The 16,809-nt window shown below is 29.8% G+C and overlaps 1 long non-coding RNA gene across 1 annotated transcript in view; it reads right to left on the reverse strand.

The window, feature by feature from the left end:
• Positions 1 to 65: 65 nt before the first annotated feature.
• The window catches only part of LOC131852709 (uncharacterized), a 42,989-nt gene continuing 26,245 nt past the window's right edge, over positions 66 to 16,809 (reverse strand). The window contains exons 2-3 of the long non-coding RNA XR_009357951.1: positions 237 to 295; positions 66 to 135 (exon numbers count right to left, since the gene is read on the reverse strand). This is a non-coding gene — a long non-coding RNA (uncharacterized LOC131852709). The remainder of the gene's footprint in view (positions 136 to 236; positions 296 to 16,809) is intronic.

Here is a 16,809-nt window from a genome sequence, read left to right on the forward strand (position 1 = left end):
GCGGTCGCAGGCGGCGCGCCGCCAGCCACGCGCGCGCTCCTGCGCATCACGCGGCCCGCCACACGCTCGTGCACGCTCGCCGCCCCGCACGCCTCCACTTCATCCCGACACTTCCTTCTCGCGCACACTCCGCCACTGTCATAATACCTACACATTTATGCACTCAAAGAAATCAAACTAATGTCCCTATTATTCTACTGTCGATACTATATAAAATCACCTAAAACAATACTTACCCGAATCATGTTTCCGGAGCGCCGAATAATTTTGTACACAAATCAACCGTAGGGTTAACCTGAAACAAATTAAAAACATTTATCAACAAACAAAAGGAAAATAAAATAATTGGATCGGTTGGCTCGCACACAACTACAATATATGAACGGCAATTTTTCTTCAAATTTCCATTTTAATCAAATATTAACAGAATAAGCCGGGATACGGACAATGGAGTAGGTAGGTAACGGAAAATGTTTACCTAACAGACCTAACTCGACGTTTGTATAATTTAATGTAACACAAACACGACAACAACATCGCATTTCTAAACGAAATTTGCCGTTTTCACAGCGAGCTTCATTTAGTAAAGCATCGCCTGCGGTACTTGTGAAGAAAGACACCCAGGCACCGCTGTTACACCAAGACTGATTTTCATTCTAATTAATCGAGTCTGAGAATCCTAATTACTAAATTTGTAATTGTCGACAGAGACAAGTACGAAATTTACTGTGCAAAACTTATATTTATTGTAAAATACCTATCATAACAGTTTAGTCAAATACCCACTTATAAATTATGAAACAAAAATATAGGTTAAAGCAGTTCCAAATATGTTAAAGTATAAAACACTAAGAAATAAAACATATTTAATGGAAGTGATAGGCATTGATCCTGATCCTCTGTATTGATATTTGGAGCAAGGCAAAAATTTGACAGGTGTCAGATATATTAAAAGGATTTTTGTTGTTGACAGCGGTATTTAGGTATTTACAGGCACATTTGGTTGTGCAAGCGGACCACAAAGAAGTGGCAGAGCCGAAAGCCATCATCAATCATTCGCGTGACAAGCAGAAGCATTGTAATACTTCGCCATTATGGTACACGCACTTTTGATTGCGTCACATAACATACCTTCAGTGGAACGTATTTTGTAATATATACAATATCAAATAAACACACACATACCGCCAAGACTGATATCTCAGCTGTGTTAGTCAGAGCTATCTATGCTATAGTAAACGCTACACTTGAGATTTTGAATCGAACGTGGTAGGTGGCCAGCTCGCCGCCGTCTTTCGGATGAATTTTTGATTTGATATCGATGTTTCCTTCACCGGCGAGTCAGTCAGAAATATAAATAAAATACAATGTTTCTTTTTGGTGTCGGCCAGATTTGAATTTATTTGACTTCTTAATCGTAATTCAAGGCAGTAAACCACATGGCCATGACGCTCTCAATGAAACAAACACTGCACATTAATTTACTAATTTATTGGGCAAGAGACGCGTTAAGGCTATAAATATTTTATATAGTACTACTACTACTACTACTGTACTAAAAATTTACTTTAGAGAAATTAATCTCAGTATTTAATTAATAAATATTTTTCAAATGGCTGACCATTACTTTTAGCGTGATCTAAGAAAATGTTACTGGAAGGAAATAATTCTGCACAAACCGTCTTAATTATCGCCATTATTCACAGGAAAATCAGTAGAGGGAAAGAGGGCTGTAAAAAGTATAAGTCTAAAAATGAAATCTACAATATTTTAAGACACCGGCTTAAAATACAATGCTGCTGGAGAACAAAATATTATCGTTAAAGTATCAGTTCTCAATTTTTCACTGCTTAGGTTTCAATATCAAAGTATAGTTGCTAATGTTAATCCACTATATACAAAGTGCAAGTTAATTTTCATCATGTACTGTACTGTACTGTTACATGTATGTACTGTATCATTTCATGTACTGTCTAAATTATGAATTACTAGTATATTTAATAATTATTAATATTTTTATATATAATATATATATAACTGATTGTTAACTATTGGTAAAGGTCATGTCATATCTCATATATTAAAGATCATATAAAATACATATGTATTTTAACAATAAACAAAATGATTATATTTCTAAATAATTCTTGATTTCAAATACATAGCAATAATGTATGTTATACGGCACTATTCTACAATCGAAGCGATGCTATAGCAACTTTATTTTGTAATAGAGCCTGAAACGTGCTTATGTCATAAATAATTGCCAATTTTAAAGACTCAACCAGCTCAATCTATTATTGAGCAGATAACGAAGACTAATTGCATCACTGTGCAGCAAGTTACCACTCTATTTTCCGAACTGGCTGGCAGCAATTTATAACACCACTATACTTTGTAATTTGCCAGATAAAATTGTAGCTAGTTATTTTATACATTGTTAAAATTTCAACTAGGAAAATAATAAGGCCTGAAATGAAGACGACGTTAACATGTTAATTTTTTAAGCATGATCGAGCAGCGGATGTCGCGTATCGTTGAAGATAAGGCGGAGATTACCTAGACATAGCGTTCAGGTCAAATTGTGATTACGTGTATGAATTTAAATATATGGTTCTATACCAATTACTACTTTACATGTCTACTTTGTTGCTGTTTATAACGAAAAACGTCTAAACGATAAACTAAAATATAACTCACTTAGTTTTATTTCCGTTTAAAATCACTGCAATTAGTTAAGTAGTGGCCCGTTTAGTTTTTAAGTACATTAAATACCTTTTTGCAGCGTTTATCTCGTCTATGTCTTTAGTTGTGATCGATCGCGTGCCCGCTCTACCGCAACCTATAAACGTTATTACCATCTTAAACTTTATGTACAACATTGACACGATAATGTGCTTAACGTGGCAGGTTATGGTACCATATTCCACTCGCAAAACGATGTAGAAATGTTACGTGAATTTCTAATGATGGTTCAAACAGGTGTTACCGTCGATACTCAGGTACTTTTCAAGTTGGTAGGCAGTTCGATAACAGGTCTAATAAAATGCTTGTCTAATATTATAAAGAGTTAAGACTCTATTTTTTAATTCTAACAGATAGATTGCAAAAATACTTAATTGACTTAAAAAAATATTCCGGCCTAACTATTTTTTGTTTTAATTAGTAAAGTATTTAACATAATTTGACCTTTACGACGTCGGGTGGCATCGTTTACTTAAAATTAGTAGTTTATAGTTATATCATAGTTCATTAGTTAATATAAAAATCTTCTTATATTGTATAAATACGTCTTTAAAGGAGACTTAGTTCAGCAATGCCAATAAAGTCACGGTTTACTATAATGAGACCATTTGTTTTAAATTTGTGAAGAGGGTAAAATTTATCGACTGGGATCGAATAAATATTGTAGTGCCGTATTTCTGCAGTAAATAAGATTTCCCATGGAGAATTGTTGTTTAATTTTAGTTAAGATAAAAATTAGATTAGGTAGCCTGTAATAAGTCTTGTAAGCATTCCTAGATAGCCACTATTTGCTATCAGGTAGAATAGGGTTATCTATCAACACAGTATTATTTCATAATGTAATGACATTTTTTAATGAATTTTAGAGACTATAAAATATTATGTTTGTAACATTATATATTATAATTAGTGTTTGTTATTTTATTATTATATGTATTTATACGTAATGTTTCCAAATATAGTAGATATTGATAAATAAAAATTTTCAAGCATTGAATAATTAGGGGTGATTTCATATAGGTACACTAAAATATTATATTATAGATGTATTTATTTAATCATTGTATTTTAGAATGTACCAAAAAAATTCATAGACACAAACCAATGTTAAGATAGGAGATATATATATATTTATAGGAGATATTATGTGTCTATCCTCATAATATAATCTATATTCACATCTTCCATTCAGATGTTTAGTTAGTCATAGAACAGGTAATGAACATACAGACATACAAACACAATTTCGCATTTATAATATTAGTGTGGAAACATGGTTAATGGTAAACTAAAATATTACACATTATAATACAAAATTAACATGGAAATGAAGATGTAATTTATCAAGGAAGTTTCATCTAGTGCATGATAACGAGCATACAACACACATGTAATTGATGTACCAATTTATTTACAAAAGTTTCTGTCTCTCTCCCAAATGTGCGAAGTTGAATTACCTAACTCTTGTAACTCGTCGCACAGGTGTTCACCAAGTGTTAATTAATGTATGTACAGGGGAAATTTATATCGTGTTACACATAATGGATAAACACCAAAAGTAACGGTGACGGTGTGGCGATGAATCGGTTTCATTACACACGCAGTATGCCGTAAAGTAATGTCTTAGTACTAAATATCAATACGCTACCGTAGCAATTACTTGTACAAGGAGATTTCATTAATTTTCATCGCTTGTTTGTTACTTAAGTTCACTTGTCGTTAGGTATTTATTGGGTTTAAATCTCGTAAATCACTTTTGAATCAGCTCCTAATTTCCATTTGTAATTCAATACTTCCAACCAGACATTATTACAATATAAACTCGATAATTAAGTAAATATGATATAAAAGCATTTATTCTGATGATGGTGTTGCATAATTTACTTAGCCTAGTACATCAAAGGGGACTTTTCATGTAGATGTAACACAACACAACATAGACACATGAATCAAAATGGTTTTTAATATATACATTAAGTAATATTTATTATTACCTAATAAAATATTCTTTTAACATCATATAAAAAATATTCCTATACAAACAAATTAAAAAGAGAAACCCTTAAGCCTGTAATGAAAGAGCCAAGAAAGTAAATTTATATTATATTATTGATTAGTTTTAATCCTAATGTACATTAAACAAATAATTTAACTACGAAAAAGATCAAAAAATAATTTATGTACCTACATAAATTATTTTTTGATACCTACATAACATATGTTTAAAAAATACTATTTATCTTGAGAGAGCCGAAGTGACATTATTAGCCATTTTAAATATCCTCGCACAGTATAATTAATTGTATTCATGAGTATGTTAGTTTTGGTGTTTTCTATATATAGTATATAATACATACAAAACAAATATTTATATCAATGGTCTACTATTCATAACACAACCTTTACTTGGTACTAGATTATTAAATATAACATAAATTCAACAAAATTCAGTAATGATAGAAAGCTATGGTTATGTATAATAAGTGATAAATTATAAAGGTAAAACCCACAGAAACTTCCTAAGATGTCGGATAATCTAAAGGATTTTGTGGCAACATCGAGGTCTGAAAGCATAGCATCTATTGAAAACCTCCATTGAAATGTTAATCTCATTATATCCCATGACTTCACAAGCAAAGGTATATCTACAAGTAGTCGCAATGTCTGACAAATTTTTACCTTAACTGATACAGTGACATTAGACATTCATTACTAAGGAAGTATTTAATTATATTAATGAATTGTGTGACTTACTTAATTAATAGAAGTTGCAGTAAATTGCAATAAAATAAAAATAGTGTTAACATGTTTTTGTATATGCATATATTATTCTAAATATATGTATATTCATAACTAATCTAATCATAATTAAGTTTGTCTAATGTTTATTTACATTGTCTAATTATGAACCGATTACATCTTCCTATTTGAGGTATTGGTGTAATATCGTTGAGTCCCCCTTTGAAGGATGGAGACCAAGACGACGACCAAAGAAGTCGGCCCCGGTATAGTCGTAAAATATTGTGTAATAATGACTTATGTCATATAATAACAATATAATATTATAAAAAAACATAGATAATAAAAATAGTTCGCAACACCCCCCCTTTACTACAAATCTAATACAAAATAGTAAATACAATATCGACTCTCTCAAAATAAATTTGTAGGGTTTGGTAGCGTACTAGCGCGACAGCAGTCATCAGAAGTTACTTACTTAGGCAGTATGACAACGCCGATTTTTAATAATATAACCGATAGAACAAAAAGGAATTATTTTCCCTCCATTACTGAGAATAGAAAATAATCTGACAGCTATAATAACATAATTGACAATAGTGACTTGTGAATTATGTAGTAGTTTATACATTTAATTGTTCAGTGTACGTTTTACAAGCTATTTCCTATCACGTATTCCCTTTTCCCAGTATACTACCTATAAAAATATTTTAAAATTTCCTTTTTTAGTAGAAATATTGAAAACAACTGCTTAACTAGTAAATCGGTGAATAGTTATTGATTAGAATAGAGAATAATTTGCCAGGAAACTAATAAATTAATGTATTTGGAAACGGATGTCAGCGATTGAGAAACGAGCCATTTCGACCGAGCACTGACAAGTTTTGGTGAGGTGCGGCAGTAGAACTAAGCTCGCTGGCATGTGGCGAGCTGACGCCATCAATCACCAGCCGCCCGTCCGCCGCAAAGCTTTTATGGCGTACGATCGTCTTCCCGTCGTTTGCCATTACTTCCACTGCCAAGTTTCGACCAATTAACTAAGGGAAACTTTCTAAAGTCAGTGTTACCTAGACTATTCGAGAGACTCAATTTATTATTAGTTAACAAAGTCAAAAGGTAATTTCATACCTAACTAGGAGCTTAAACACGAAGTTTCAAATTTCAAAGTTCTAATTTTGATACAAACTTTCACCCCTTTTTACTTCTTAAAGGGACGAATTTTCGAAAACCCTGACTTACCGCTCGTCTTTTAACATTTATAAAAAAAATATACTTATATTTTTAAGCAAATTTGACTCATATACAATGAGCCAGATAGTCAAGACGTTAAGATTTATATAATATCTTTCTCAATGATAGTATAAATTTATTAATGCTAAAAATAATCACAAACAATTATGACAGGGAATCCTTACATGTGCTGTAATAAATATTTATTATAAAATAACATTCGTTGCAATTATATTCCCCTTTGTATATATATGCATTTGTACCATTAATAATCAAAAGTAACAAGAAATTACACAATAGTTCGGTTGTCTGACGAGAAGATTAATAAATAAATAAAAAGATTACTTCTTGCGATAAGTATTACTCTAGCCTTTATATTTCTTATATAATTTGAAATATATCACTTTTTTTTTTAAATAAAATACCTGTATCAAAGTAGGCACTTTATATTGTATCAGTAACTCCAAGTGAAATAACAAAATTTACTCGGATTGTGTACTCTGAAATTATGTTAATTTGCCTCATAAAACGCTGAAAATAAAAAAGCAAATTGTGCAATTTAAACAGGAAAAATTTAAGATTGTATCACTAGACATTTGCATGGTAAATAGTTATAAAAGCCCTGGCATTCGCTGGTCTTAGTTTCAATGTAGCAATCTTAATGGTCACCAACGCACTAAATCTCGGCGGTTTAAGCTTTGCCCGCAACATCCAAATCGGTTACTCCTTATCATTAACTTATCTGTGTGGTTAAATTGTATAAAGTACAATTAGAAATACTTCATTAGCTTGTATATCTTTTAGATTTCAATTTTCTTTATTAATATGTTTTTTTTTTCTTTAAGAGAAAAACATGCTAATTATTAGAATATGTCTATTTGATTTTTTTATTAATCAAGTACTTTGTTTTTGTTTTGAAACAAAACACGTTAATTATTAATATATGCATATTCGAGATTTTACGTCCCAGATTCTAATTTTGATTTAATAGAAAATATTCGTTATCTGAATTCGTTTTGGTCGCCATTAAACCTAACTAACAACTAGTATGTACTGGTTTGTTTATTACAATTATCAAGTTCTGTTGCTTCTGTATAATTTTGCTCTCAGCCCCCTGCACAATCTGCAATGATTTTTAATAAAAGTTTCCTAAAAACAATAGTAATGAAAATTAGAAACCAAATCAGTCATTTTTAAAAATAGTTTTTGTAATACCTACAATTATATTTATAAAAAAATATATAAGAAATCACCTTTTGGACTAATATTGTGATTTTGTAATTTACAGACGTCTTTTGCATTTAATTTACTTTATATTATACTAAAATTGTAAACAAAGTTCGTTAGCATCAGTCTATAAGTATACGGATAGTCTAGCGGTGTTACCTAAAAACCGACAATAACAGTACAACAGTATAAGTTAGTACAACCAAAACATTAATCAACCACACAAAACATCAAGAAATTATTTATAAGATATATATTGTTATTAAGACCCTATTAACTGTATTATAGTAGTTAGCAGTAATTTCAAACAGACAAAAAAAAACGCAATTCCCAAAACCTCTACGCTACTTGTAAATCTGAAAATTTCCTCAGAAACTTTGATGTACGAAAAACGTGGCTATAGCAAAGCTAAAAATAAACTTATAAATGAGCATTTAAATTTTCTCATTAGAGAGGAGTTGTGAAGTCAGTGCAAAAAAATACGTGGGAAATATACCGGCTATTGAACCGTTTATCCTTATTTTGTTATTATGAGATAATAACTTAATAATAGATTTGATTGTCTAAAAAAATTAAGTTATAGTGTTATAAATTCATTTAAAATGAACACCAAAAAGTAACGAACGTTTTCCTCGACTATCCTATATAATAAATGATCAGTTACTAGCGACTCATAAATCATTCCTTCTAAAAGCTTAACTTTCATTGTTTCTTTACACAAAATAATTCATTATTTTTTTTATTAACATCATATAATAATTTTTGATAATGTTCGTTGAGCCATCCTGTTCGTTACTATAAAATACATAAATTGACAAATTATTTACTAATAGTAAAAAATATTGACCATTAGACATTATTATTTTAGGAAGATGGAGAATTTCTTACTAATTAATATTTGCTATGATACTCAAAGGTTGCTACTGTATACATTAGTGAATAAATCTCCAAATTACCTCAATCTTCACCATAACCCTAAAACTACTAAGTAAGTATATGTGGATAGGAAAATTTCTATTGAGAAACGATTAGAAAAAAAACGTTAGAATATATTTTCAAGATACTGATGTGTTATGTAAATATAGCAAACTAATGTCCATTAATCAAAACTCAAAATGTCAGTGCCGTTTATAGGAGCCGTCTTCAACTATGCGCCGTTTACTACCAACATTAATCCTATAACGATATTAATCTTGGACCGAAACTACAATGTAAGTGTATTTGTCTTTAACAAATACCTAACTGACAGACAGTATTTTTTACTATATATAATAATATTTCAGAAATAAATAAATGTTCAAAACTTGTTATGGTTTATTATTATTGTATTATATATTATTTTATAAATATCATGCTCTTTTAGGATTTTCAATGGCATGACATTGCACATATTAATATTGCTACATTTATGCATGATGCTAATTCACAATAAAATGAGGTCTGCATCCTCATTTTATTGTGAATTAGCATATGCACGGAATAGCTAATGGATATATATATATATATATATATATGTAGAAAAACTTTATGTTTCCTCAAATATAAACGCTTATCCCTGGAACAGTGCATTACTATACTATAAAACCGTTCAATCAGTACGTCCAGTATCATTCAGGAATGTCCAAATTCTAAATATCTTTACAACGATTTACAGCATCCAAGTAATTTATTTGTCCATAATGGTTATGAGGATGAAGTCGTAGGCACAGCTAGTTAATGCCGCTTCATTTGATCCGATTTTTTTACGTGATCACAATATTTCTCATTAAAATTTTGGGTATTAATAATTATACGTCACAATTTTCGTGGCTTCTATATATAAAATGCTTGAATAGATATACCTACTAATAAAATGATACTAAATAATTTCAATATATTTTGCTCAAAACACTTTTAATTAAAAGTTCACAGTCTTCCTTCAATATCAAATTGATACCAAGTTATTTAGAACATAAAATTGTCCTACTGATTGATCTTTTCATTTCTTAAAATAAAAATGAATAAAGCATTTGTCTCGTTTGTACCGTTTGATAAGCTGGTTCAACAATATTGAATAGAGACATTGAGAGATGAACCGTGTTATTGTTAAAATTGGAGACCATCATCTGAACAAAAGTTTATATATCAGATACTGAATATATTATAACGGAAATCCTTTTCAAAATAAGTAACATTATATATTGTTTAACTTGAACGTATTTCATTATTTCTCTGTAACTATACCAAAATGTTGAAATATGATTTATTTCCTTTATTTCAAATCAATGAATACTGTCTAACTTGAAACATTCTCTGACAGAGTTAAACTAAATTTTCAGGAGAACGCCATGAAGACGCAGCAATTAATTATTGTCAAATAAAACAAAGAAGTTCATTCAAATCTTGAGCACTGTTAACAAGAATGTCTACATTAATATCAAGAAATTTTAAAACTGGAAGAGCTCGTTATGGCATATTGCAAACTTGTACAAACACAATAAATAACTGAAAAAGTACGAAGAGACGCCTAACTCAGTGTAAGAAGTTGTGGAAAGATGCTTGTTTCATAAAGCTATGATACGGTCGGTCGATATCTGTCGGCTTGAGTAGCTATAACAAGAAATGTGAGGCTATTTGTGCTGGGTCGTCTCTACAAGTCGAGTACACTTCGCTATAGCTGCTTCACGGAACAAACGGGTTGACCTCTCAGCCTCGTCAATGTATGACCCATATTGTCGTTTTAAATAATATAATTTGGTATCCGATTACTGACTAGAATCCGGGATGACTATTTAAGTCATCCCAGTTGAAATGGAATAGTCACAAGCATTGACAGTCGAGTGTGGTCAGCGAAACACTTGATATGGCCACATTTCACGTAAAATATATTAATTCACCGTAACGAAAGGCGAGCCAACCGCTGTCTGACAGATTAAATTCAATTATATATATGAATAATATAAATATTATTTCATTTTTCCCCTAATAATTATAATATAATATATTTAATATTCCTACATTAGTGAAATATGCTCTGTATTAGATGATTGTTTATACCGATTCCAATGATTCCTTATGTATTTAATGTTATCATAATTGTATTTTTTTTTATTTGATACTAACACTTGTAATAAAAAGAATTGATAACGATTGCATTTCTTAGATTTCTTAGTTTTCTTTTCGATAGGGAAAAATCTCATTAATTAAAACAAAATATGACCATTCAAAAATACTTTCATATCTGATTAAATAATCAGAATAGACTCAGTTTATTTATTTAATTTAAAAATAACAATGACTTACAAAATTATGACTGTGTACTAAAAAAGCATGAATGCTTTGTGCGCACACAGGGCCGTATATAATACAATTATCTGCTAGATTTATGACAGGTATACAAATCTTATTACAACTTACTTTACTACTTTTTAAACCTGCCAACAAATGCTTTTATGATTAGTAAACAAGCAATACAATCTAGAATAATATTTGAACAATTATTAGTAATTGAGTGGGTATGTGGTGAGTTCAGTTGAGGTAAAATAATTGAGGTTAGGTATTAGTACCGGTCGTGTACGTCTGGATTTACTCACTTCGTATATAGCATGTTTCAAATACTTATATCACAATTCATAAAAAAGATGTAAAGTGTATATTATTAGTTATTCATATTATAATTTAATAAGTTGGTATATAATATTGCTTTAATTTCCATTTTATGTTTTTATATATAATTCTGTTTTAAGATTAGTTGGCATACTATTTATTAGTTTAGTTCTTATCGTTATAAGAAAACAAGGAATACCATAGAATAAATCCAAGTTTTTTGTTTTTTTGCAACACATCAATACAGCGCAAGCACAAAGTCCGCAATACACGTAAAATCAATTTGGTAAAGCCACATTGAGCCGCACTGACCCTTACAGGTTTATTCACAAACGAACTAAAAGCTTTAAATCGTTTAAGCTTCATTTTATTTATTTCATTGCCAGTCTTTCGTCCCAACGGTTGATAGTTCTCAACCTGTAAACCAATACAGAAAGACTTATGTCAAGTGTTATTAGAACTTAGTTATCATTCAGGTATTTTATTGATAGTAATATAACTATTGTTAATAATAATAACTATTGTTGTCAAAATCATTACGGAAAATGAATATTATGTCTTACAAAAAATAGCAGTCTTCATTAGAAATTATTATCATCACAGCAGTTAGGGGATATCAAGAGTTTACAGATAATTTTAATGTGAGTGCATTTAAATATTATTTTTATACTTATATAACTGTTAATCATTGCTGACTCCAATCCAATATCTATTGATAGTCAATGTTTAAGCATATATTGAATTCATACAAATATATTAACTATATTCGGATTGAATTTATATTCATTAATATGCCAAATACTCTGTATTTATGCAACATACACAATAGAGAATTACTTATAGATATCTCGTTCACAGCGAATTTAGGATTCTAAATTAAATTTATAAATGAAATAAATTTTCCCCGAACAACGAGGCTATAATTGTCTATAAATACAGAGCAACCACGAGTAATTCGTATTCATTTCACAACTCCTTTTACTCGATACAACGAAATAATAGTAACCTTTTCCTGATTTATTATACCATACCATGACACGATCTCCTTAAATATTTTCTTCACATAGAATGTGATTTATTAACATAATCTACCCTCTTAAAACTTTCACAAAACTTTCTAATAATTTATTATCGATACAGTGATTATAATAGTTACGATTTACCTTCGTTGATATTTCATTAAACACATTTCAAGGTACCAACCCAAAAAGGTAAAATGGACTATATACGGTGCACCGTCTACTGTATAGTACCTTCCATATAGTCCCATATTTTAAAAATGACACAGCCCTTTGTTAATTTCAGATATGATTGGAAATAAAATAGAAATATAAATTATTATAACTCTCCTTATATCTCTTATGTGTACAAGAGACATTAATATATATTGATCAATGTATGTAATATAATATGATATGTAATATAATAAATATAATAGATTTGTTAAAAAATATATAATAATAATACATATCAAATCTTAGAATACAACCATAAAACGGTTCGTCACAATAAAAAATAAATATATTTATTATATAGAAATATATATTATATCTACATAATAAATATGTAAAAGCCTTAATTTCATATAAACTAAATAGGTAACCTTCGTCTTTCACTCTCACCTATTTCAGTCGCTAAGTAGCTTGCTATTTAAGATATCTATCTATTACAGTGGGAGATAAGGCAGTGAAATTACAGAATAAGTGTAAGGATTGATATTTTAGTCTTCTAGAACAGTTATACGTTGGTAACGCATAAGTGGGCGACGGTTACGCATTCATTAGGTGGGCCATCAGCTTGTTTCCCATTCCATTTACATAAAATAAATCTCAATGGCAATAACTTATAGCCCGTGTGAGGAATCGGAAGTAAAACGTTGTGCTAAACCGCTAGACTACCGAAGCCGTCGTGAAATGTTGAGAAAATTCCCAGTTAAAGATTATAATTTATCTGCCACCTTTTATTATATATATAAATTTCAGCTTTATTAAAATAACGTAAGTTTATTCATAAAATAATACAGTTAAGGGAGGTCCGGCGATGGGGTAGGAACCATACTAACAATATATGAAAAAATTACCTGACAAAGGATCCACGATCCAGGTTTCATGTTTGGGGATCGTTGTTACCTGTGTTGGGGACACAAATACAAGAACTTTCACATTTACTAATAAGACGTATGTCTGGCCATCGTAGGTTCTTGCTCTATTAATTGACAATGCCAAACCACATCACAATCATTGGCACTTTCACTAACCTACTCGACTTTACATAATAAAAAAACTGTTACTCATCCATTCTCAGAGCAAAGAAAGAATAAGCTACGAGGATTGGTTCTATGGTAATTGATGTTTCCGCGTGTCCAAGCATGTTATCTTATTTCTGTCAGAAATTGAATCTCTGACTCCTTGAGGTCACATAAAATCATATTAATGTAATCAATTATATGAATGGTTTGTGATGTTCTAACTTATTAATATATATATTATATATATATATTACATATATAATTTGTAAGTTTACTTTATTATCCATAATTGAATAGTATATGTACTTATACGGTGTTCATGAAAAACAAACATTATGAAAGTGTAAATATTGACGTACAACAACAATATATACACAAATATTAATATACAGAACTAGAATTTAATCAAAGTTAAGGGCAGGAGTATTTCATTTATTGAATGTGTCCCCAAAGTATGGCAAATTCTATGTCACAAAAACATCTCGTATTTATCTTATTCTTGTGAATAACAGATGTTCAACGTCCTCACAATCTCATTTATCAGTGTCGCTTCTGTCTAATCATTCTGGGGTACATTTATCACAACAGTTTTTATACATACAGTATTACAAAAATCGTACCATTGTCGTAACAAGTTAACGTGACAAAGTCAATAAGACTTTAATGCTATATTTCACATTATTTTGACCATTTTTGTGTGTGGTAATGTACTTTGCATGTCCAGGATTTCACCAAGAGCAAATGCATATGACATCTATTACCTACAGTAAATTACAAACATCTTTATGCAACTGCTTACTATTTTTATTCACTGCTATATTATAAAACAAAAACTATGGGTAAAACAAAATTTAAAAAAATAGTAAGATAAAGAAAATTCCTTTAGTTCCTATTAATTTAATAACATATTTTTTCTTGTAAGTCACTTTCTACTTTATTACTTGTAGTACTTTCAGTAATGTCATCACGTTTCTGTAAACACATGTTTAGTATAAATCCGCCAATATATGTGTATACAAAATACATTGATGAATTCATTTAAAATGACCTTTCGGCATAAAAAAATCATATGTTATACAAATATATTTTAAAAGATGTAGGTAATTTTGTATTGAAATAAACTTCTGGATTTGAATAGATGAGTAACTAAGCATGACCGTTCAAGATAGCAAATTCACGGTAAATCAACTTCCCGTAACATCAAAGCAACCTGGAAAATTAATGCTAAAATGATGTAATTCTCAACTTTGTGAATTGGTATGTGACCAACTTTGTAAATCTGTATATGACAGGATTCAGCATTATGACGGCAAACAATCATCGTCACAATGTAATATACCACGTTTTAGGTGACACATGCAATATGGCTCTATACATTTACTTAATGAGGTATCCGATTATAAAACTTACAGCTCATTAAATAAATTTAATTAGAATTTATTTCTATCAAGTATAACCAAACATTTAACAGTCACTATATTTTGAAGTAGGTGATTTATGGCGGTTAATAAAATAACGATTAATTTGATAATTTATCAGCTGTAAATTAAGAGCAATGTTTCCCTTATAATAACTAAACGTGCTGAGCATTTACAAACACGAGTAAATAATATTATAAATGGGAAAGTGTTTGTTTCCTTGCCATTTCTGAACGGTTCTTTGTGGATTTTATTTAAAAATAGATTGTATCACAAAGGCCATTGTATGCCAATTTTTATTACAAAAATAAACTGACGAAGTCACAGACTACAAATGATATATTTAAGTATGGTAGTTAATTTTGATACATTGCGTAAAATATATATAAATAATATGTTCACATTTTATAGATTATTACACAAACAAAAATAACTTGAGCTGGATTAATTCATAGTAATAATGTCACATTTGTATCATCTTATGTATACAATAGCATGTACAAAACTACCAGGGGCTGTATTATCCTTCCCCACTATAATAATGACGTCACAACACCCAAACTCAAAACAAATGCTTACTCTGCACATACAAATATTTGCACAATACCCGACACCCAGAAACAAAAGGACAACACCATGACACATGGATAATAGTGAGGTTATTTTATTACATTTACGCTGATCATTTATCTACTTCCTATGTCATTGTTATATTCTAATATCTTTACACAAGTGAAATTAAAAATAAAGTACCTAAGGCGCAGGAAATGTTGAGATTAAGAAAAATACAAGTTTCGTCTATTTAATTGATTAAGTTTATGACTTTGATTACATATCATAATTTTTTGAGTAATCAATAATATAAATTACCAAATTTAATTATTTATAAAATTAAGACTTGTAAATAATAGATTTATTCTTATTTTATATAATATATTGTAATAAATTATTTCAAGTATTTGTATTTTAATTAAATAGTATTAATTACAGTTTACGGCCACCTTCTTACTTAGGAAGAAAGAATGTCAGAAAAAAGAAATTAGCTCGAACTGGGATGACAAATTGATAAATAAAATCATTATTTTTAACTTCACAGTCTTCTACACTTGACCAATCATTTCAGACAGTTTCAAATTAAATTCTAATGGATGTGAATTAGTCGAATTCGAAAATAAAATGAATGGATTCAATTTTTTACGAGTACGGTATATCAGACAATCATGAACCTACCTACTTACTTCCAACAGTTTCAAATATATTGTCAATAGATACGAATAATTTTTATTTTTCAGTTCATACCGATTAAATCTAAATGTACAAAATATAATACTAAACTCAATATAATAATATGTGCAAGATAAATTCCACTGTTTTCTCAATAAAAAATGATACACAAACGTAGGCTTTTCAAGATAGAACACACGCCAACAAAACAGTGTGTTTAATCCCCAAATTTCTAAACTTTGTGGAAATCAAGTTCGAATATTTTGGTAGCGAAATAAGGAGACACAATGTCTAAACTAATCCATGTAACATTGATGAAACAACGGATAAACGGCATAATCCTATCAAGGTCAGATTGAACTTGTAATGTTTCTCAATCAAAATAGGCCGCAG

Source organism: Achroia grisella, unplaced genomic scaffold (assembly GCF_030625045.1).
Source record: "Achroia grisella isolate CSIRO2021 unplaced genomic scaffold, CSIRO_AGI_Agris_v1 utg856, whole genome shotgun sequence".
NCBI classification, from domain to species: Eukaryota; Metazoa; Arthropoda; class Insecta; order Lepidoptera; family Pyralidae; genus Achroia; species Achroia grisella.